Source organism: Calidris pugnax, unplaced genomic scaffold, assembly GCF_001431845.1.
Source record: "Calidris pugnax isolate Ruff unplaced genomic scaffold, ASM143184v1 scaffold15, whole genome shotgun sequence".
NCBI lineage: Eukaryota > Metazoa > Chordata > Aves > Charadriiformes > Scolopacidae > Calidris > Calidris pugnax.
This window is the reverse complement of record NW_015090774.1, coordinates 689,728-714,277: the sequence shown is the minus strand read 5'-3', so window position 1 is coordinate 714,277 and position 24,550 is coordinate 689,728. Positions and strand designations below refer to the sequence as shown.

General features: G+C 41.5%; 1 protein-coding gene across 9 annotated transcripts in view; it reads right to left on the bottom strand.

Annotated features, from left to right (window-relative positions):
- The window catches only part of NEK1 (NIMA-related kinase 1), a 49,299-nt gene extending 46,430 nt beyond the window's left edge, over positions 1–2,869 (bottom strand). For 8 of the 9 annotated variants that reach the window (XM_014943757.1, XM_014943794.1, XM_014943812.1 and 5 more), the window contains exon 1: positions 2,751–2,869. The gene's annotated coding sequence lies outside the window, so the exon portion shown is untranslated. Of the gene's footprint in view, positions 1–794; positions 869–2,750 lie in introns of those variants that run through there. The other variant, XM_014943765.1, reaches the window with a different exon arrangement.
- Between the last annotated feature and the right edge of the window lie 21,681 nt (positions 2,870–24,550).

Here is a 24,550-nt window from a genome sequence, read left to right as displayed (position 1 = left end):
ATTTTATCTTCACTTAGCTTTACTAAGTTCTCTTCCTAGTCCTGCTTTCTTTATGAAACAAGCTATGCTGTACTGCAGGTAAACCAGCTAGATTACATCTCCCACTGCACGTTGTTCTGTGCACAGATAAATGATCAATAAGCAGCCTGTCGGCAAGGAGGTACAGGGTATGCAATTTTGTATGAATTAGATGGCTTATTTTCACCCACAGTAGGGGAAATACGGGTCTTGAGAACAGATCTCGGGGCTGACAGGGCGTTGGCTCTTCAAGCCCTGGGCCAGAAGTCGTTTTACCCATCACAGACACGCACGGCAGCGGCTTGTGCTGGGGCACAAGTCCCAGCCCGACCGACGGCTGGGGCGCAGAGAAGCTGAGGCAACAAACCCGAACCGCCCGGCCAGGCCACGACCGGGCGGGCAGAAAGCGGTACGGCGCGGTACCAGGCCCCAGTCCAGCGGCAGGCGATGCCCCCAGGCCCGGCAGCGGGCCGGGCCGCGCTCCTCAGCCGGGCCCCACCAGGCCGCCACCCCCGCACAGCTGGGGCAAGACCTGCGCCAGGGTGAGAGGCGCGGCCGGGGACTCCCCCGCCTCAGGACGACTGAGAGAAGCAACCCGCCACAGACCTAACCCCGCCAGCGGCGGCTGCTACCGCTGCCTACCCCGCAGAAGGGCGGCCCCGCCCGCCTCGCCCCCCGGCCAGCATTACCTCCCCGCTGCACCCGCCGCTGCCACGGCCGCTCAACACGGCCTCGTGCCCGCCCCCTCGCCCGCCTCGCCCCCCAGCCAGCATTACCTCCCCGCTGCGCCCGCCGCTGCCACGGCCGCTCAACGCGGCCTCGTGCCCGCCCCCTCAGCCCTTATGGGGGGCCCCGCCCCGCCGCTCGGCTGCCATTGGGCGAGGCGGAGAGCTCGCTTTGACCGCCCCCCCTCCCCGCGTTAGCGGTGCTTCACCGTGGTAACGCGCGGGCGGGCTGGTCACGTGACAACCAGGGGGCGGGGCTCCGGGCTCCCCGCGGCGCTTCTCCGCCTTTTGGGGGGAAAAATGACTGAATGAAGCGGCTGTGAATGTCTGCCGGTGCCGCTGCCATCGGCGGGACGTGCCTTCCCTGGGCAGGGATTTACAGGGGGAAGGGAGCGCGTCCGGTGCGGCGGGGCTGCGCCTCCGCTGCCTGTTGGTGGGAGCTGCTGTGGTTTGGGCAACTCCTGAACAGTAAGTTGGCTGTTTTACCTCAAACCACGAAAGGAAGGAGCGCAGGGTGGTAATTTAGAACATTCCTTTTTGGTCTGGTTTTAATTGTGTGGGTTCAGTCGTTCCCTACGTGCCCACTTGTGTTGGCCTTCTGCAGAAACGAGCCTGCGGGTATTCCGTTGTTTTTCCTTGAGGAAAAAAACAAACCACCAAACGCGCCACAGCATTTTTCTGGAACCTTTGTTCTGTCAATGTACGTTAAGGGAAGGCCTCACCAGCCCCATGCCCATGTCGGGGCAGCAGGACGTGAGAGTCACCCTCAGCCCCGTATCTGCATTTCACCTGCTGTCCTGGGCTGAGCAACACAGGATTAATTTATCTTTCAGTAATTTTACTTTTCAGTAAGGTCTCTTCTACTGCTTGGGAAAGCTGTGTTTTTAGAAGACTCTAGTGTCTGAATGTGTGAAAATATTTACTTTACAGCCAGCTACGGCATGCAGGTTTCAAGGTCCCAGTGTTTTCAAGCTTACCAGGTGCAGGGACGAGGAGCGAGACCCAGGCACTTGACCCAAGCTGGCCAACAGGATTATTTCATATGAATGTCACACCCAAAATAAATAAGGGGAGATTTCTTCCTTCTCCCATGGTGGCCATGACTGTGTGAAAATATTTACTTTACAGCCAGCTACGGCATGCAGGTTTCAAGGTCCCAGTGTTTTCAAGCTTACCAGGTGCAGGGACGAGGAGCGAGACCCAGGCACTTGACCCAAGCTGGCCAACAGGATTATTTCATATGAATGTCACACCCAAAATAAATAAGGGGAGATTTCTTCCTTCTCCCATGGTGGCCATGACCCTGAGAACTTCTTGCCCCAGTGCTGGACCACGGAGCCTTTCCCTCCCTCCCGAAGCCGTAGCACTCGCAGTGCCTGACATCTGCTGTCCAGCTTCATACTGATAGAACGGGCTGAGTGTAATACTCATGTATTTTATATTGGTATGGGGATAAATACTGGTTCTTTAGTATCATTAATGTTAATTATGTTTTATTTTATTTCATCTGTTTATATTTCAACCCTCGGGTTTCCTTTTTTCCCCTCGATTCCCCTTCCCGGGGGTCACCAGGTGACAGAATAATTGCCTGAACTACTGGTTCTTTAGTATCATTAATGTTAATTATGTTTTATTTTATTTCATCTGTTTATATTTCAACCCTCGGGTTTCCTTTTTTCCCCTCGATTCCCCTTCCCGGGGGTCACCAGGTGACAGAATAATTGCCTGAACCACACGGAATTGTGGCGGGTTCCTCAAACCGCAAGGCCCGCCCAGCCGCAACGCTTTGCAGGCTCTGCGGGCCCGCTCTCAGAGCGCCTGGGCTCCTCCCGCTTCGGCCGGGAGCCAAAGGCCGCCGCGCCACCCCGAGCCACCTCCTTTACCCGGGACACCGTTCCCAACCACAGGGAGCTCCTGCTCCCCCGCCACCGCCCGCTCCTGCGCGGCGGCGAGCTGCCACCCTGCCCCGCCACCCGCCCTCACGGAAAGGGCCGCCTCTCGCCTTACCAAGCGTCTCCGCCGGCCACCCGAGTGCGGCCAGGGCCGGCGGCCCCGGAGCGCAGGCCCAGCCCTCCCTCACCGGGCCCGCGCCTAACGGCCGGCCCCTCCGGGCGGGAGGAAAGGAGGGACCCGCATCGGCGGCGGACCGCCGGAACCGGAAGTAGCGGCGGTGCCGCGGACCCCCCGAGGCTCGGCAGGCGCCTGCGCGGCAGGAAGGCCCGTCTCACCCCCCCCCCGCTCCCGGCCGAAGGGGGCGGGGCTGGCTGGCGGAGCGGCCGTTGGGGCCCGGGGGCCGAGCCGGTGTCCGCGGCGTCTCCGCCCCGCCGCCGCAGGAGGATGAGCCAGCGCCTCGCCGGGGAGCAGCAGGCGGCGCCACCCGGCCTGACCTCCGCTCCTCTCGGCGGAGGGCCGCGGCGTGGGGGGACGGTGGCCTCGGCACCGCCAGGTGATGAGGAGGGGCGTCGGAGCGAAGGAGGCCGTGGCGGCGGCTGCGGCTCCGGCCCTGCCGTCGCGGGGGGAAAGGGAGGGAGAAGGTGGCCCCCGCCTCACGGCCCCCGCCTCACGGCCCTCCTCAGCGAGAGAGCGCCTCGTCCTGCGGGCGGCAGGCGGGAAGGGGCAGAAATGGTGGTTGCTGGCGGGCCCCTCAGCTTACCTGGCCTCTTCCCCCGAAACGGGAGAGGCCGGGCTGAGGGGGAGCCACCCGCGTGTTCGCACAGCCTGCCGCCTCGTCCCCCGTTTCGGTGTGGCAGCGCTTCCTTCGCATGGGGAAGAGTGGGGGCCCTGCAGGTTGGAGGATGCAGAGTCTCCTCCCCGCGTAAACAGCGTTGGGAGCGTTATTCCGCTTGAGTTGCTCACTTTATACTGGCTCATGGCTTTGGTTAGTGAGGCTGCCGTTACACAAGAGAGGGAGATCATGGGCTCTTCTTGGAGCCTCTTAATTAAACGAGGAGGGTGCAGGTCAGCGAGGTTGAAGCCGAAGATTGACCGCATTCTTTCATATTATCTTCCCTACTTGTCCAAAATCCTTCCTTTCCCTATCCAGAAATGCAGAGCTGACTCTAAAACAAGTATGTGTCAATTCTCACCTAAAACCAACAGCAGCAAGTGTGACAGTGGAAAATCGTGTGCTGGTAGTGAAATATGTTCAGTGTTAAATAGTAAATTTGCTATGTCACACTTTAAAGTACTGAATTAGGTAAGACAAGGCCTTAAAAGCAAATTAAAAGTGTTTTTGGAGCTAAATTGTGTTAGACTAGGCACTTAAAAATTTATTTTTGGAATGACATTCCAAAATGGTAGTTATTTGGATCTAGAACTTGCACCTCCTTTTTGAGGTTGTTGGACCACTGAAGTTTATGATGTGGAGTTTGTGAAAGAAATTAAGTTCATGATTATTAAAGTGCCAGGTGTATTGCTACTTTTTGCTTTTAGATGCCTTTCTTCTTGGTGGACCTGTGAAGGGTTTTATGTGCTGTATCCCTTGGCAACGTAGATGCTTCTTTGAAAAAACGCAATATGAATGTTTGCATGACAGATTTGAAAGCAGATAGTTATCAATACTGTTTCTCTATTTAAGGGAATTTTAATATGCTGTAGTGTAAACTTAAAAAGAAATCATTCATGCACTATAGCAAATGCCCCTAGAGAATTCACCGTTACTATCATTTTTTCTAAGATAAAAGTCTTATACTGCCTAACTGCTTTACATTTGATGCCTTCTCTCTTTGGTTGACAAGCAGGTGTAAACTTGCCACTCAGTACTCTGAATTGTCAAAATGGGAAGCAGTTCTGCTGTGGGAAAACTGCAGGTAGCTTGAAACTCACAGCTTGAAACAAAATGACTTTGCATCTCTTCGTAACATCTGTGAAAATAAAAGGCATATAGTGCCCAGAAGAATGGAGCTTGTTTCTTGTTTGCTTCTGTTTAGTATTGGTATGTCGGTCCTAAAAAAATCTTTGCTTGACACTAGTAGGTGTCATGCACAATGTGTATTGCAGTATTTCTAGACATGCATTTTCCTTGTTATATGATTCCCGAAGCTGTCTTGCCCAAATCTGTACGGCATCCTGTCTGTGAGTGGTTTACAATACCACTGTTCTCCTGTGGTGCGTACTTGCAAGTTAGAGTAATCCTGGGGAATATGTCTCCTCTCTCCTGCGCCTAATATTGACTTGTAATAAGAATGAGCCTATCCAAATCCTCAACCAGGAAGGACTTGAAGCTGTTTGTCTTTGCTCTTCATGACTGCATTGCTCATCCACTTTATTTTGTGAGTTTGCCTGCACTTTTCTCTCGTGACTCTTTGTACTTCCTCTTGTGGTCTATTGCACACCTAACGTTTCTCACAAACTGATGTTTCAGAGAATCCACTGTGCGCTGGTTATTTTATGAACAGCTGGGTCTAACTGCAAAATATATGTTCTCCCATTCACTGAATATGCACTTTGGCTCTTTTTCCCCAACTTTGTTTTGGGTTTCTGGGGGCTCTTTGGTGTGTGTGTGTGTCTTGTCTTGGTATTTCAACAGTAGAGTTGCATTCTTTGAATCTAAGCGCTAAAGCTGGGACAGCTCTTACAAGTGCACAACCATTGCCAAAAGGCGTTCTAGGAATATTAAAATTTTTTTTCCCCTCTCCTCATTTAAGTGACTTCGTATGCGTGTGGATAGGTGTTACTTTGCAGATCAAGTTTTCAGGGTAAAGTGTTATAATAATTTGGCAGTAGGGATATTTTTAACTTGGTCATAATAAAAAAAAAAAAAGTGGAATAGAAGCTCTACTACTGAAGAGATTTGTGCCAGAAACGATAGTGCCAGTTCAAGTTGTTTGAAGCGTTCATTTCCTAATTCTCAAACTCTAGGTTGTGTGTTCCTAAACTTCTTTCTTGGGCACCTCCTTGCCAGCAGCAGCAGTAACCCAGTAATCTCTGAAGGCGGGCAGCAGTGGCAGTGATGATGCTCATGTTACTTCTTGTACACCCTCCCTCCTCATTTTTCCCAAACTAAGAGTTCGGGAGACTTTATACCTTCATGCTCCAGGAGCAAGTTCCCCATTCTGTGTTCCTTGGGTCAGTCTTTCCCTTATGCTGTAATCCGGACATGCGGGTTCTGTGTTGGCTGGTTTCCTAAAGCTGTTCAGGTGTCAGACTGTCCTTTCACCTGAGCTCACGAATGGGGGATGCAGCTCCAGGCTCTGCTGAGTAGTATTTTTTGCTTGTTTATATGCCAGACTTCAGGAACCGAAGATGCTCAGAATATTAGAAAGTAGACAATTATAAATTTTTATACCTGTTTAACTTGAAATGTGATTTTTAAATTTGGAAGCCTTTATAAAATTGTCTGAGAAAATTATTTTTAGACAAAACCACACTCATTTAAATTGACTACAATAAAAGGGTTGTAAACAAACTGTAAAAATAATGTTTGCTGAGACAAGCGCTCCGTGTCAAAAAGGTACAAACTGAAAAATCAACATAAAAAGTTAAGATGGTGGCTACATTTAATGAGCTGATAATGCCTGTCACTATCAAAGAGAAGAGAGTTGGCAAAGTAGTTCCTGGGTTTTCTGCATGGTAGAAAGGATTCTAGGCAAAGCTGTTAAAATCGTTGTAAATCTGTTTACATCTGGACTATCCCTATTTGTATTATGTAGTAAGTAATCTGGAATATGTACTCCTGAAAATGAATGGAAAGAAGAGAATTTATAACTTCATAGTGGGTACCAGTGGTTATTTTTAGTGACTTACATATAGTCTAGTCAGTTATTTCCTAGACATTCTTGAACTTCCTAGATATTCATCTTTTTTGTTTGTTAAGCATTTTGCTCAGGCTTTCCAGTTACAGGTGTAGACTCTGTGCTTACTTTGGGAGGGTAAGGAGGAACAGTGAATGAAAAACTGAGTTAAATTCAGTTCTAAAGCATAGACTCTTTGATAACCTTTGATGTTAACCTTTTTTTTTTCTTATTTTTGGTATATTTTGATAAATCTGTCTTAAGTTCATGAGAAAGGAAGTACTCAAATGTGCATTTTGTGTGTTCATACTGCACTACAGTGTAATGAAGAAACATTTCCTAATTAAAATAGTAAAAATGTAATTTTACTTTAGTAATATGTTTAAATTACGGGTAGAGCTACTGAGATGACTTAATATTTTGACATCCTGCGAGTTAAAATTCAAGTACTCGTTTTCCTGAAAGATAAGTTTGTGTTTGAATTGCTTCCACTCTTATCTCCAAATTAGTGTTCTCTGCCAGATTTGTTGTTTTTTGATGTGTTATCTGCAGTTCTTGATCTACTGCAGCTTTTCCCCTGAGGTTTTTGTTATTAATTTGTCTTTTGTATATGTGTTGGGGGGAAAAAAAAAAAAAGCAGTTCTCCTTATGCTTCCAGACATGCTCATTTTCTGATTCTGCAAAGTGAATCTACAAATTCCCAAAGGGAATATCTCAAGGAAGCAAAACTGAAGATCTTTTAAATTATTATTTACCTTTTTGCTGCTTGTCTTGCAGAAAACTTTTGTTCTCATGTGGAACACCACAAGAATGAGTAAACACTTAAAATTATTACTTGTCCTACAGACGTAACAGTTTTCTTTTGTTTTGTGCTGAGACACGAATATTCTTTTAACTTACACAACAAAGCTGAAGACTGTGGAACCCTTGAGGAGACCTGACAACCTGTGCACTCAGTATTCACGTTATCACCACAGTCACAACACTGAATGTTTATTCCTCTCTAACAAATTTTGAAAAACCTTTTGGTTCTTTGGATAGGTAGAGGATGGATTATTTTTAATAAATTTGATTTATGAACCCAGTGAACCGTTCTCATCTCTGTGGTTACGTAACCCCTTTAAGATAACTGACCTTGTGTTAACTCTGCTAACTAGAAGCCTTTTAGTAAAGTATTACTGAATCTTTTCTGTAATTTTCAAAATTAAAAATCTCCCACAAAGCCACTTACTTTTTTTTTTCCTCATAAAATATTCACCTTGATTCTTGCTTTCAACTTGAAACCACTGTTTAACAGGAATAATGTCCCTCCAGACTTTCCTGACAGAAACTTGTCTACCATTTGTAGACCCTAACAAAGTACACAGAAGCCTAGTAGTTGTACTCGCCGACCAGCCAACTTAGTTTTACAGCTGAAGAAAAGAATATTCAGGTGAGAGGGAACTCACTGTGCACTCAGAACTGCTAACACACTTTGATTTAGTGAATGCTTCACTTCTGGTGGTGGTCGTGCATCTAAGGCTTCACTGTGTTTTGGTTTTTTTGGGGATTGTTTGTTTGTTTGTTTTAAATCTCCTTTGGTTGGTGTATATGTTTCTATTAAAAAGCAGAAACAAGCTGTTAACAATCTTATTTATTGACATCAGAGGTTCATATGTCTCTCTTAACAGATTTATTTATTTATTTCATTGTTTGAAGAAGACGAGAATGGTGGTCAGTAATGGTTGGATATGCCATATTTACGAAAGTGGTGGCTTCTGTCTAGTAGAGCCAAGTGGGTCAGCTGTGAGCCAGATACATGTGTTGATTGCAGATCGCTCCTTCCTTACCTTACTGCTTTAACTCTGCTGCTTGAGAGGTTTCAGAAGAAGAAAAAGAGCAAGCCTATTGTCAGGACTCCTAGCCTTGAAGTGTGAATAGCTCTACAAAGTACATCTGTCCGTTTATGTGTTTGTTACACATACCAAGAAGAGTCCCCAGCCTTTTTTAGTTTTTGGTGACCAAAGACTTGTCATTTCTAACCCAAGTACAGTGAATGGGTTCCTCGTTAGCTGGTATTTTCTTCACTTCTTTGAGGTTTGAAAGACAGTTCTAGGGAGAGTAAGTAAACGGGAACCACACGGCGTCCCCACATGATTTCACAAGCAGTGGTCATACGCCTGGGCTGTGTTTTGGAGAGATCTGCAGGTGGTTTTTTTTCTTGATTATCTTCTTATAAAGAAGCTGGAATTCAGTGCAAGGACCTTAAAAATCTGTAGTAGCTGCAGTTATCAAGAAGATGCTTAGAGTTAAACTGGGCATAGTGCTACTTTTTCAGATTCCAGTTTTACAATCCTAATTCTAATTTTGCCTGTCAAGAATGAGTACCTTTCATGTGTTTCTTTTTCTGCTGGAATATGTGCTCTTATATGCTCTTTGTCTTAGCTTGCAGAGCCTCTTTTCTGTGATGCTTTCTTATTGCCTTTAATATAAAGTTTCTTTTTCATTCCTTGAGTATTTTCAGATCACTCAGATACACATGTATTGAACTTGAATGAAATTATCTGAAAGATAACCCAAGTCAGGTATGAGCCTGAATTTATGAATCTGTGCACTAGCTTAGACTGTTCAGTGCATGTTGCTCAAAAGATAAAGTAGTACGAATAACAAGACTTCTGGTCATTCTGGTGGTGTGTAAAAGCTCTACGCCGTTATTTGTGTAACCCTCAGATGACTGCAACACAAATTCACATTAAAAAGGAGCAAAATCCTTTAAAAACTGTAAAGAGAAGGTTGCACACTGGTGCTGTGTCTTTTCATCGAACAGAAAATGAGCATCATGGCCAAAGACTCAACAGACAAAAGTTACATTATCTGCAAAGGAACCTACAGTCATAGTTCCAGCCCTTCGAAAGAAGAGTATGGGTTTTACCTTTCATGGTAAAGGACCATTCATATTTTATTGAATTTCAGTGTTATTCTCATCTGAATATAGCTGCAGAAGGAATACCGGAGATTTTTTGCTAAGGGGACTCTCCATCTTTTCTTTCCTGAACATGATATTTGCAGCTATGGGTACTGACTCGTTAGTTTGAAACTAATACTATATCTTATGTGTACTTTAGCTTGCTCCAAAGCAGCAGCAGTGGACGCAGTTTTTTACTGTGACTTGGCTAAGGATCAGTACTTGCTTGTGAAGCTTAAGCTTGTGATTTTTGTTTGCTTTTATATTTCGTTCAGATTTGTGCAAAGGGATTATGTTCTTAGCTTCTCTTTTTTTTTTTCTTTTTAAATTGTTAACTAAATACCCCTTAAGGACCTAACGACTCATGTAGCTGTGTATTACTGTGCCTGTGTGGGAGACTACTCTTCAATTCTGATAGCAGCGTTTTTTCTAATGTTTCAATAAATGAGGTTTAGTAAATTTAAATCTGATTTTTCAGCTAATCCAGCCAGTTTTGGTTGAAAGCAATTAAAAAGTATTCGCATTAGTAGGTTGCTGGATTGCTAGTGCCTTTGTTCCAGGTGCTAGAAGTCTTCAGCTGTCACAACTCTGGGTAGCTGTAGCCTTAGTGGTTAAGACGTTTTAGAGAGTGGAGATGAAGTAGTTTTGAATACTTTATACAAACTAAAGTCAATGCTCTGAATGTTTGGAATCATATGACTAGAAGCATGAGTTCAGTATTCATCCTGTAATTAGGCTGGCAGTTTTTAGGTTGTCTTTTTATTTTTCCTTTAAAGCTAAGAAGATAAAAAGTGCTATAAAAAAAAATGAGTATTTATTATTGATTCTGCCTTTGTGAAGATCAGATATAGTGGTGTATTCTGTACTGGTATGTATTGTAAAAGTGAAAAGAAACTTTTCTGGCTGTTCTTATATTATATTAAGCTTTTGTAACTTAGAGTGGTAAGTTTCAGTAAAATCTAGAAAGTAGCTATAAATACTGTTATCTTGTTACAGTTTAAAATCTAAGGTTGCCTGTGCTTTACAGGTATCGTCTTTTCATGTAGTTTTGTCTAGGTGTTTCTGTTCTTGTCCTTGTTTCTTGTTTAAAGAGTATTTGAGTATGTGTCTCTTTCTTCCATGAACATTGATTTTATTTTGAAAGTAGCTGTAAATGGAACTAAACTTTATCTATTTGTATTTTTGGAAGCTGAATTTTATTTTCTGTTCCAAGAGAAAGTAATACATAAACTTAAATAGATTTGTTTTTAAACTCAAAGAACTTCAGTTAACCGGCAGTGACTTTATTTTTCTAAATATGACCTAAAAATTGACAAAGATCTTGTCTCACTAAATGACTGCAGTAGGAGCAGTCCTGTACCTGAAATCAGATAAATTAATTTTAGATGGTTTTGTTTGGAATGCTACAGAGGATGATCTCCTGTGTAGTTATTTTTGTAAGCCTAGCATACGCATTTCCTAATTTTTAACAGTTTGGGTTCTTCAGTAGCCTTCTCTGAGAAGAGAAGACTCTAGGGAGACCTTATAGCGGACTTTCAGTACTTAAAGGGAGCTACAGGAGAGATGGGGAGGGACTCTTTATCAGGGAGTGAAGGGATAGGACAAGGGGTAATGGTTTTAAACTGGAAGAGGATAGATTTAGTTTAGATATCAAGAAGAAATGCTTTGCTGTGAGGATGATGAGACACTGGAACAGGTTGCCCAGAGAAGCTGTGGATATCTCATCCCTGGAAGTGTTCAAGACCAAGCTGGATGGGGCTTTATGCAACCTGGTCTAGTGGGAGGTGACCCTGCCCATGGCAGCTTGGAACCAGGTGGTCTTCAAGGTCTCTTCCAGCTCCTAACCATTCTATGAAAATGGTAATGTAATTTTGATGCTGGTGAGACTGAGGATGAAAGAGTGGCCACAGCATGGATTTTGTTTTAGAACTGCTGTAAAAGTCATATCATTTCTGAGCCCAAAATTTCTTTAATTAGAAAATCAAAAACATGACACTGCACTATCTTAAATTAACATAGCATGGGAGGTCTGGAATTAAGTATTCAGAGCTTTTCTTGACTGCTTCCATCTTTTGGGCAGTTGTTCTGATACATATCCCCAAATATGGGATATACATTAAAATTGTAATTTAAGTGTGGGTGTAGGAAATGTTTCTAAATTGTAATTTAAGTGTGGGTGTAGGAAATATTAGTCATATTAGTCATATTAGTTACCTGTTCTTAAAGTGTATAGTAGTTGGATACTTTTTTTTAATAAGATGATGCATATAGAATTCCTGACTACTTCATAACTGGTCAGAACGCTCAAAAGTGATTAAAACCTTGATATCCTATAATATTTTCAAAAATTGTCAGCAAAGGACTCTTCTGTTGCTATGACTGCATTTGTTCTACTGTAGAACACATTCTTACGTGTAAAGATTGCTTTCTTAATTTCATCTTGTTTTATTTTATGTCTCCATAGCATTTCTCATTGGGTGCTGTCCTCGTGTAGGGTTTGCAGAAAAGTATGTGTGAGTTAGGAGACAGATGACTGCCTTTTGGCTCTTAGTTGTTAGTTCCCAACAGAAAAAATGAATATTACACTGATTTTTGGGTTTATTAAGATTCTTCTTGGTTTGGGAAAGAGTTCTTCTGTTAGCAAGATCAATCACTGTGGGTTTTTTCTGGTTGGGGGTTTTTTGTCTGGTGGTTGGTTTTTTGTTTGTTTGTTTTAATTTCCTTTCAACTATTTAAACAGATATGTAATCTGGAAACTGGAAGAGTACTTTGAAGTTTTCACTCCACTCCCCTTCCAGGGAAATAACAAACTTAAGATGCCTTTGCTTCCTGCCACTCCTTTGAGATACAGAAAAGTGTTTTTATGGGACGACAGAGCACATAGCGTTGATTTATAGATTACTCTGATCACCTGACAACAAATGTCCTGTATATCAGGCTTCTTAGTGTCTCCTCTGTCTTCTCCAGAGACACTTCTCTGCACTGGAAGTGGTTCCCTCAGCTGACTCGCTTCTCTGCTTGACCTTTTATTTGTAGAGCTTCAAAGACAAGCAGGATGTCTAGTGTTTGAGAGCAGAAAGTGCCCGAGGTACTAGCTTGTGATGAAAACTGCAATAGCCTTATGTGCTTTTTCTCCTATTAATGTAACTGTTGCTGTGCTGTTCACCTTTACCAATGTAGTTCCTGCTTGCACTGTATTAATTAGATCTTTCACACTTTGATATATGTTTATTACTTTCTTCTATCTCCCTAGTCATAGCAGGTAACATGGTGCTTTAGCTGCCTGTTCGTTGGTTTTGTTTGGGTTTTTTGCTGGTGTGGGTTTTTTCGTTGTTTAATTTTTTTAGTGTCAGAGGCTTCTCTGTTAAACTGCTTTGTAGAAGAATTTTGGAAGTACCTTAATAATGGAAGCGTGATGGGTTAGTTGCACCTTTTTTGCTTTATAGTCTTTTCATTGAAGACTTGGGTATGTGAGTTGAGTCAAATTCCTTCCCTGTTCCAACAGCTCCCTGAGTATCATGTAGATTTTTGGTTTGTATTCTTACAGTGCGTTATTTCACTATTTCGGGGTTGGTTTTTTTTTTTTTTTTTTCAAAGATAATATCAAGCATTTTTGAGTCTGCTTTCCGAGGTATCTGGACTGAACTCTGGATCAAAACTATGATGCTTCGTATAAATAAGTTAAATGTAATATCCTCAGTGTTCTCATTAATCGTTTGTAATATCTCTTGGCTTTTTACAGTAGTCTAGGTTGAAAAAAGAAAAAGTTTAACTATTTACTGTGACTAGTGGTAGTTGGGAATCTGGTATAGGATATTTGGTTGCTTTTTCAGGATATTGGGTTTGGCTGACATTCAGCCGGTACCTTTTTTCCCCGTTTGCAATTCCTCTTGAGTAACTTCCATCTTTCCCCACTTGCCTTGGAGTCCCTACTTGGATAGGGCAGGGAATCTTTGGAATGAACTTGACATTAGAAAATGGCAAGTTGGCTGGTTAGTTGTCTGTTCACAACTCCATAAGCATTTGTGCAGCCTCTCTTGTATTAGTGCACTCTTTTAGTATCCGCAAAGGACAATCTGCACCAGACTGGGTCAGGCACAATACTGGTTCTCCTCTGGCTGTTGTAACCAGATAAAAAACATTTTTCCTGGCTCTTCCTTTTTTTTTTTTTTATTGCTGTTGCCAGCAATCTGTTTCCAAGGAGGAGTCTACTAAATGTGTCTGCATCACTCAGTTTCCTTTACTGAAACGAGACAGATCCTGCTAGCCGTATTTTAAGGTCACATGAACATACACTTTTAAGTTGTCTTGAATGTTTAACACAGCTCAAGATAGTGCATCCCTAGCATTGTATCCTGGTTTGTTAAGCAAACCCTTTTTTTAAAGGCACACAAGGAAATTTGTTGTCTATTGACCTAAGCTGTCCTCCCCTCCCGTTAATTGCAGGTAGTGGTGGACAAATTAGTTACTGACATGCTCTCAAGAAGTAAAATTTTAGTCCTATGTGAAGCTTATTGAATAGTTAAAATGCTGTTGATTTTAGTCTCCCACATTCTTGCTATTGCTGCTGTAAGGCAGTGTCTGTAACACGGTGTCAGATACGAAGCAGTTGGGGTAGTTGACTGTCCGGGAGTGTGGAGAATTAATGTACAGTTCCTAAGGATCTTGGTTGGAGTCCTCAAAATGAATCATTTTGGTGTTATGGCTCTTGCTTTATTGTGGAAGAAGTCTCTCAAAAGCAGTACTTCTGCAGGGGAGAAGATGTACTGTTTCAAAACAAGAAGAGAAGGCCTGTAGCATCATGCCTATCCTGTGACTGTAGGCACGTGCGTGCCAGAGGAGTTGGCACGTGGAGTCATCTTTGTGCAGAGATGATGCAGGGATTCTTTGTGTGTTTGGACTGGATCTGGGGAGTCTGTTGGTTTGGTTTGTCAGTTATTGATGAATTGATGAAACTTTCTATTCCATTGTAGACCAGGTTGAAAGCATTTTCTTAATTATTGGAAGATTTAGTATCTATAATCCACTGTTCTGACGTTTCTCTAAAGTGATTAAAAAGACATCCAAAGGGAGAATTATTTCTCTTATTCCAAGTAGCACGTTTGTAGTAAGATTAACTGAAGCTGTGGAATTTAATATAAAGAAAATTATCTCTTGTTTTATTTATTTATTTTTAAAGAGACGTTTACAGTGTTTCACCTTTATACTATAATAAATATTTCTGCTGAGGCTATTACGGGAAGATGTCTTTATTAGATGAAAAACCTGTATGTGGCTTCCAAACTTAGTACACTAACTGGAAGACCAAGCAGACTTCAGCTATGTCTTCAGTATGTATCAAAGATAATGAAGTGTTAATAAAAGAATTCACTACTCAGGCTTCCTTAGTTTGCATCTGTTAATGCTATAGAATCAATTCCCTCTGAGTTCAAGTAATTGCTTTTCCTGGTTGTGTTTCTGCCTGTTGTGTCTCTGAAAGAGAGATACTTTCAGTTTGGCGTGCTAACAGTAAGGATCTTTAGGCGTTCTTTGAGCAGTTTGAATTTTGAGTTTGGAGGCCTGGTCTTTACACAGAATTAGTACTTTTGGGGTCCAGATTTTCTAACTCTTTTGTTTTGATACATTCATAAACAAGTCTTTGTGATTGCTAACCGAACCGTGGTCTTTCTCTTGTTTGCTAATTATTTTCTTCTTTGTAATAAAGATTACTACATGAAGTGAAAAAAAAAAAGTTAACTATTAAAACAGATATACAACAGGAAGGGAACACAATAGACTAAAACTTACAGTTGTGCTACAGGGAAGGGTTTGTGTCTTGTGCTTTTTGTCTTCTAATGCTACTTTTATGGACAAGGCAGGAGAATTTTCTGTCTCCTTGCAAACCTCATTGAAATGTAGGAAAAATCAGGTGAATATAAAAGTAACAAAGATATCACACGGTGGATGAGCGTTTAGAATATAATTTTTGGTGCAGGAGGAAGGTAATGAACGATGCAATGAGTGGAAACACTTCTAGGAAGTCCCACTGTTTCGTTTAAGCTGTGCTGTGTGGCTTCCATTTATGATAGTACTGGCAGAGTGATACTAACAGGAGTTTCTGGGAGCATGATAATGAAAGAGGCTGTTTGTCATCTAACTTCTTTTTTGGCGTGTTCTTTGTACAGGTACCGTTTTATTGAGAACACCAAAAATTACTGTGTGGGAAAAGTTAATATCGGTTGAACAGTTTCAAATATAGCTTCTGAATAAATTATAAATTGTGATCTGATCTATTTGGGGAAAAATGGAGATGCTTCCGTTGTTTCCAGATATAAGCAACTGTATTTTCAAATAGGATATGCTTCTTAATATGGCAGTGTGAAATTTTTTGGGCTGTTAGGAAGCTTTTCTTAGTGGCTGTAAAATGATAAAAGATCAAGAAGAATTTTCACAAAAAAAAATGAATGGAAGAAATTAATTAGAAGAGAGAGTACATTTTAGATTGTAAATATTCTAAATAATTTTTTAAGGAAATGGGAATGAGTAAAGCCAAAGGGATCTGTCTTGCCCAATAGCAGATCTCTAGGGAAGAGTATAAGAGCAGAATAAGCATATGCCTATTCTGCTTATTCTCCAAAATGCTCTCCTAGCCTGCAGCATTTCCACCAGAGGTGTCTTTAATAGCTTTTGATGTGGTTGTGGTTTTTTTTCTTTCTTTTGTGAATTTGTTAGGCTGCTTTATGAACCATTGCATACTTCTGTGAAGTGGCAAAGAATTCCACCACTTCCCTACATGCCGAGTGAAGAATCAGCTTTTCTTTTTCTGCTTGTCACCTCACTTCTTTCATTATGACACGTAGGGACTACTGGAAAGCAAAGGATACTCTTCACTTTCTTGGTGCCGCTTGTGATTTTGCTGTCATCTGTTGTGTTGTCTTCTCCATTACATCTTTCCCAGACTGAAGAGTTCTGATCCATTTTGTTGCCCTGTAGAGGTATTTTGTACTGCGTCATTGTGCTCTTTTGTAATCTATTTCAGCTCTTCTATAGCCCTTTTGGACTTCTGGCACTATGTGAAGTATTTAAGGTATGGACAAGCTGTGGATTTATACAGGGGCTTAATGAAGCTCTCTCAACTGATAATTCTCATATCAGATTAATTTGGGGACTGTTAGTGCATGCTGAGCTCTTTCTTGAAACTTTATTATTACATTTGTGATTGGTAGTAGTCGAGTCAGAGCCCATTACTTTATAAGGTAAATTGGGATGGGTTCTGCTGCCCCCTCACCATGTGGTGTGATTCATATTTATCTGTACAGAATTTTAGCTTGTGTTATCACCCAGCTGCACGGTGCAGCTACCCAGCAAACCTTGTTGCTCTGGTTTTCATTCCTTCTTCTAGGTAACTTACTTAGAAGGCTGAGCCATTTGCCAATACGGGAAAGCTGTCTGCCTGACCTCTGCTAGTAACTCTTGATATTGGCCAACAGTTTGGCTGTACTTCACAAAGCTCGAGAGCTGAGTAGAGGAGAAGGATCTGAATTGGAAGTCCCGTTATCTGGTTTTTTTTGCTGCCAGCTGGCTGGATGTTTACGGTACATACAGCTTTGTAGCAGTTACAGTGGATGGTTACAGAATATGCGGATAAGCAGAGGAAAAAAGGATGTAAGGAAAAGATTTGGAGGCGGATTGAGGGGGCATCTCCTTTGCTTGGAGGAATGAGATGTTCCTTATTACAGAAAAAATGAATATTGGGCTCTTGGATGTTAATAAGGAGTGATGATCTTTGAGAAATGACAAATACAAGACTCTTTTTGGATAAAGAAGAGCATGGAATCAAAGTATGATCACATCTTGTCCTCCTTCCCGCCCCAACGATGAAGTTATTTCTGTGGGTTTAACTCTACAAGGCAAAGGAGGACTTTGCCTGAGTCTGTGAAACCTAGTATGTTTGTGTTATAAGGAATGTACAAAGCATGTGTTGCTGACACCTCATTGTGTTTACAAATAGAGCAACAACCAAACAAAAGGCCTGTAGGTAAGGGTTTTGAAAGCTTTATGTGGACATGAAGGTTTTGAACTGTTTGCTACTTTTATATTTTCGCTCATCTGTGCAAAAGAATGTGAACAGTTGTTATTTAGGGTACTACAACTTTAGCCTGCCACCTGCTTCACTCAAAAAAGAAGAGAAAAGAAACTAATTTTTTAGCCTTAACATTGGCTGGATTTTGCACCAGCTCCGTGGTGCTATGCACATTTGTACACATGGGGCATGCACATTCCAGCCACCTGTACTGAAAGTGAAATGCGTGTTTCATGATGATAACATTGAACTAACGAGAGACCAAGGAAGGGGATGTGGAAGCATCACTCAGTTAAAAATCACTAAAGATTTGCTCTCTCTAAAATGTTCTGTATTACTGCTGTGATTTTTGTATCTTTGTGACCTTAATATTTATTCTCCAAAGCATGAAATACACTTTATTTGATGTAAACTTCTCAGTCTTTTGTGCATATTCAAATAGAAAATAACTATTTTTCTTTATATAGGTAATAAAGCAGCTAAATGGAGTCTGAGCAGCTGTTTCATAGAGGCTACTATCGAAACAGTTACAACAGCATAACTAGTGCAAGCAGCGATGAGGAGCTTTTAGATGGAGCAGGTGTAATTATGGACTTTCAGACCTCTGAAGATGACAATCTCTTGGATGGTGATGCTTCGATTGGTAAGTTAATGTTAATTTCAGCTGAAAATTTTCTCTGGCTTGATTTTTTGTGTTGTTTTGTTTCATTTTTTTTTAATAAACAAAACTAACCCTTTTTCATAACTAAATAATGTTTCTCTTTAGTTGATCTGTCCTTCAGAGGCATGCTTTAAACCTGAAAGTGGCTATGTGCTTGCTTAACAGTTAGATTGTATGGGGTGACTTCTGATATAAGGCATATATTAATTTACTTCTGGCAAATGAGAAACTGACTGTCAAGTAGGGGAAGGATGGCCATTCTGCAGCTTCCTGGTCTTTCTTAGCTGCATCAGGATTTTGGAAGTCTTACTGTCTTCAGAATTTCTTTGGGGCAGAAATTAACAGTCTCTTTTAGTTGTTACTTCTAGAGATAAATCTATTCTGCTTGATTCAGCTTCAGATCTGTAAAAGTGTCCTGGTTTCAGCTGGGAAAGAGTTAACTTTCGTTCTAGTGATTGCTGTGAAAGGAATGTCAATAATATGTATTGGTTTTAGTTGTTGCTAAATGATGTTTACACTACTCAAGGACTTTTTTCAGCTTCCGATAGAAGCATAGACAGAACAATGAAGTGGATGATGAAATATTCCATACCATGGATGTCATGCTCAGTATATAAATGGGGATTAGCTAGGGGGCAGGAATCCACAGTCACTGCTTGGGACAGTGCCAATTCACTGGAGTGACCCATGTCGTTATTATTACTGGTATTTTTCCTTTTCTGTTGCTATTTTTATTGAACAGCCTTTATGTCAACACACAAGGTTTTTTTTCTCCATTTGCCCTCCTTTTTTTCCCCCTCTTCTTCACACCCTTCTTGCAGAGGGAAAAGACTTGTATTGTATGAGCTAGCAGCTGTGTGGATCTAGTTGTGGCTGGGGTTAAACCACAACAAAAATAAGCAAAAACCTTCTAAGTAGAGGTGTTAACACTGTAAGAGTTGAACTTTTGACTAGCTGAAAAGTTGCAAAGAAAACATTTTACTGTGAGCACAGTATCACAGTGTATCACGGAAGTGATACAAAGAGGAAAGAACTGGGAAGCTCCTCCTCTCTCTTTCTCTCTCTGTTTTCTTTTTTTTTTCTTTTTTTTTTAAATTTCACAGAATCACAGAATGATAGGTGACCCCAGAACAGGCTAACCTAGAGCAGGTTGCACAGGAACGTGTCCAGGTGGGTTTTGAATGTCTCCAGTGACAGAGACTCAACCACCTCTCTGGGCAGCTGGTTTCAGGGCTCTGCCACCCTCAAAGCGAAGAAATTCCTATGGATGGAACTTCCTATGTTCAAGTTTGTGCCTGTTACCTCTTACCCTATCACTGGGCACTGCTGAAAAGAGACTGATCCCATCCTCTTGACACCCACCCTTCAAGTTTTATAAGCCTTGATGATGTCCCCCCTCAGTATTCTCTTCAGACTGAGAAGACCCAAGTCCCTCCACCTTTCCTCATAAGAGAGATGTTCTATATAGTCCTCTATTCATCTTTGTAGCCCTTTGCTGTGCCCTCTCCAGAAGTTCCCTGTACTTGAACCGGGAAGCCCATTTTGACTTTTTTGATTAACAAAGCAGTTAATGGAATGAAAATGTTAACATTCTCTCAGCATGGTCAAAGAGGGAAGAGAAGGAGGGAAAGAAAATTATTTATGTTTAACATGGTAAACACGGTTAAATATATACTCTTGTTACTTTCTCTTATTTTTTTTTTTAAATCAAACTCAGCCTCTTGATTTTTTTTCTTTTATCATCCATTTCTCCCCAGTTACCATTCAGTTGTCTTCTGTCCCTGCAAAGTCTCCCTTCATGCATTTTCTCTTTGCCAGACCTAGCAATTGGATGTTGGCATTGTACTAGATAGTTGTGTCATATCATTATAAACATCCTTCTCATCTGTATTCCTTCTGTCTAATTAGACATGTCTTGAATGTGCAGTTAGTTAATTTGTATACCAATATAGATATTAAGAGCCAGGACACCTTCAATCTACATAAAAATTCCTTCTGCCAAAAAAAAAAAAGTTAACTATTAAAACAGATATACAACAGGAAGGGAACACAATAGACTAAAACTTACAGTTGTGCTACAGGGAAGGGTTTGTGTCTTGTGCTTTTTGTCTTCTAATGCTACTTTTATGGACAAGGCAGGAGAATTTTCTGTCTCCTTGCAAACCTCATTGAAATGTAGGAAAAATCAGGTGAATATAAAAGTAACAAAGATATCACACGGTGGATGAGCGTTTAGAATATAATTTTTGGTGCAGGAGGAAGGTAATGAACGATGCAATGAGTGGAAACACTTCTAGGAAGTCCCACTGTTTCGTTTAAGCTGTGCTGTGTGGCTTCCATTTATGATAGTACTGGCAGAGTGATACTAACAGGAGTTTCTGGGAGCATGATAATGAAAGAGGCTGTTTGTCATCTAACTTCTTTTTTGGCGTGTTCTTTGTACAGGTACCGTTTTATTGAGAACACCAAAAATTACTGTGTGGGAAAAGTTAATATCGGTTGAACAGTTTCAAATATAGCTTCTGAATAAATTATAAATTGTGATCTGATCTATTTGGGGAAAAATGGAGATGCTTCCGTTGTTTCCAGATATAAGCAACTGTATTTTCAAATAGGATATGCTTCTTAATATGGCAGTGTGAAATTTTTTGGGCTGTTAGGAAGCTTTTCTTAGTGGCTGTAAAATGATAAAAGATCAAGAAGAATTTTCACAAAAAAAAATGAATGGAAGAAATTAATTAGAAGAGAGAGTACATTTTAGATTGTAAATATTCTAAATAATTTTTTAAGGAAATGGGAATGAGTAAAGCCAAAGGGATCTGTCTTGCCCAATAGCAGATCTCTAGGGAAGAGTATAAGAGCAGAATAAGCATATGCCTATTCTGCTTATTCTCCAAAATGCTCTCCTAGCCTGCAGCATTTCCACCAGAGGTGTCTTTAATAGCTTTTGATGTGGTTGTGGTTTTTTTTCTTTCTTTTGTGAATTTGTTAGGCTGCTTTATGAACCATTGCATACTTCTGTGAAGTGGCAAAGAATTCCACCACTTCCCTACATGCCGAGTGAAGAATCAGCTTTTCTTTTTCTGCTTGTCACCTCACTTCTTTCATTATGACACGTAGGGACTACTGGAAAGCAAAGGATACTCTTCACTTTCTTGGTGCCGCTTGTGATTTTGCTGTCATCTGTTGTGTTGTCTTCTCCATTACATCTTTCCCAGACTGAAGAGTTCTGATCCATTTTGTTGCCCTGTAGAGGTATTTTGTACTGCGTCATTGTGCTCTTTTGTAATCTATTTCAGCTCTTCTATAGCCCTTTTGGACTTCTGGCACTATGTGAAGTATTTAAGGTATGGACAAGCTGTGGATTTATACAGGGGCTTAATGAAGCTCTCTCAACTGATAATTCTCATATCAGATTAATTTGGGGACTGTTAGTGCATGCTGAGCTCTTTCTTGAAACTTTATTATTACATTTGTGATTGGTAGTAGTCGAGTCAGAGCCCATTACTTTATAAGGTAAATTGGGATGGGTTCTGCTGCCCCCTCACCATGTGGTGTGATTCATATTTATCTGTACAGAATTTTAGCTTGTGTTATCACCCAGCTGCACGGTGCAGCTACCCAGCAAACCTTGTTGCTCTGGTTTTCATTCCTTCTTCTAGGTAACTTACTTAGAAGGCTGAGCCATTTGCCAATACGGGAAAGCTGTCTGCCTGACCTCTGCTAGTAACTCTTGATATTGGCCAACAGTTTGGCTGTACTTCACAAAGCTCGAGAGCTGAGTAGAGGAGAAGGATCTGAATTGGAAGTCCCGTTATCTGGTTTTTTTTGCTGCCAGCTGGCTGGATGTTTACGGTACATACAGCTTTGTAGCAGTTACAGTGGATGGTTACAGAATATGCGGATAAGCAGAGGAAAAAAGGATGTAAGGAAAAGATTTGGAGGCGGATTGAGGGGGCATCTCCTTTGCTTGGAGGAATGAGATGTTCCTTATTACAGAAAAAATGAATATTGGGCTCTTGGATGTTAATAAGGAGTGATGATCTTTGAGAAATGACAAATACAAGACTCTTTTTGGATAAAGAAGAGCATGGAATCAAAGTATGATCACATCTTGTCCTCCTTCCCGCCCCAACGATGAAGTTATTTCTGTGGGTTTAACTCTACAAGGCAAAGGAGGACTTTGCCTGAGTCTGTGAAACCTAGTATGTTTGTGTTATAAGGAATGTACAAAGCATGTGTTGCTGACACCTCATTGTGTTTACAAATAGAGCAACAACCAAACAAAAGGCCTGTAGGTAAGGGTTTTGAAAGCTTTATGTGGACATGAAGGTTTTGAACTGTTTGCTACTTTTATATTTTCGCTCATCTGTGCAAAAGAATGTGAACAGTTGTTATTTAGGGTACTACAACTTTAGCCTGCCACCTGCTTCACTCAAAAAAGAAGAGAAAAGAAACTAATTTTTTAGCCTTAACATTGGCTGGATTTTGCACCAGCTCCGTGGTGCTATGCACATTTGTACACATGGGGCATGCACATTCCAGCCACCTGTACTGAAAGTGAAATGCGTGTTTCATGATGATAACATTGAACTAACGAGAGACCAAGGAAGGGGATGTGGAAGCATCACTCAGTTAAAAATCACTAAAGATTTGCTCTCTCTAAAATGTTCTGTATTACTGCTGTGATTTTTGTATCTTTGTGACCTTAATATTTATTCTCCAAAGCATGAAATACACTTTATTTGATGTAAACTTCTCAGTCTTTTGTGCATATTCAAATAGAAAATAACTATTTTTCTTTATATAGGTAATAAAGCAGCTAAATGGAGTCTGAGCAGCTGTTTCATAGAGGCTACTATCGAAACAGTTACAACAGCATAACTAGTGCAAGCAGCGATGAGGAGCTTTTAGATGGAGCAGGTGTAATTATGGACTTTCAGACCTCTGAAGATGACAATCTCTTGGATGGTGATGCTTCGATTGGTAAGTTAATGTTAATTTCAGCTGAAAATTTTCTCTGGCTTGATTTTTTGTGTTGTTTTGTTTCATTTTTTTTTAATAAACAAAACTAACCCTTTTTCATAACTAAATAATGTTTCTCTTTAGTTGATCTGTCCTTCAGAGGCATGCTTTAAACCTGAAAGTGGCTATGTGCTTGCTTAACAGTTAGATTGTATGGGGTGACTTCTGATATAAGGCATATATTAATTTACTTCTGGCAAATGAGAAACTGACTGTCAAGTAGGGGAAGGATGGCCATTCTGCAGCTTCCTGGTCTTTCTTAGCTGCATCAGGATTTTGGAAGTCTTACTGTCTTCAGAATTTCTTTGGGGCAGAAATTAACAGTCTCTTTTAGTTGTTACTTCTAGAGATAAATCTATTCTGCTTGATTCAGCTTCAGATCTGTAAAAGTGTCCTGGTTTCAGCTGGGAAAGAGTTAACTTTCGTTCTAGTGATTGCTGTGAAAGGAATGTCAATAATATGTATTGGTTTTAGTTGTTGCTAAATGATGTTTACACTACTCAAGGACTTTTTTCAGCTTCCGATAGAAGCATAGACAGAACAATGAAGTGGATGATGAAATATTCCATACCATGGATGTCATGCTCAGTATATAAATGGGGATTAGCTAGGGGGCAGGAATCCACAGTCACTGCTTGGGACAGTGCCAATTCACTGGAGTGACCCATGTCGTTATTATTACTGGTATTTTTCCTTTTCTGTTGCTATTTTTATTGAACAGCCTTTATGTCAACACACAAGGTTTTTTTTCTCCATTTGCCCTCCTTTTTTTCCCCCTCTTCTTCACACCCTTCTTGCAGAGGGAAAAGACTTGTATTGTATGAGCTAGCAGCTGTGTGGATCTAGTTGTGGCTGGGGTTAAACCACAACAAAAATAAGCAAAAACCTTCTAAGTAGAGGTGTTAACACTGTAAGAGTTGAACTTTTGACTAGCTGAAAAGTTGCAAAGAAAACATTTTACTGTGAGCACAGTATCACAGTGTATCACGGAAGTGATACAAAGAGGAAAGAACTGGGAAGCTCCTCCTCTCTCTTTCTCTCTCTGTTTTCTTTTTTTTTTTCTTTTTTTTTTAAATTTCACAGAATCACAGAATGATAGGTGACCCCAGAACAGGCTAACCTAGAGCAGGTTGCACAGGAACGTGTCCAGGTGGGTTTTGAATGTCTCCAGTGACAGAGACTCAACCACCTCTCTGGGCAGCTGGTTTCAGGGCTCTGCCACCCTCAAAGCGAAGAAATTCCTATGGATGGAACTTCCTATGTTCAAGTTTGTGCCTGTTACCTCTTACCCTATCACTGGGCACTGCTGAAAAGAGACTGATCCCATCCTCTTGACACCCACCCTTCAAGTTTTATAAGCCTTGATGATGTCCCCCCTCAGTA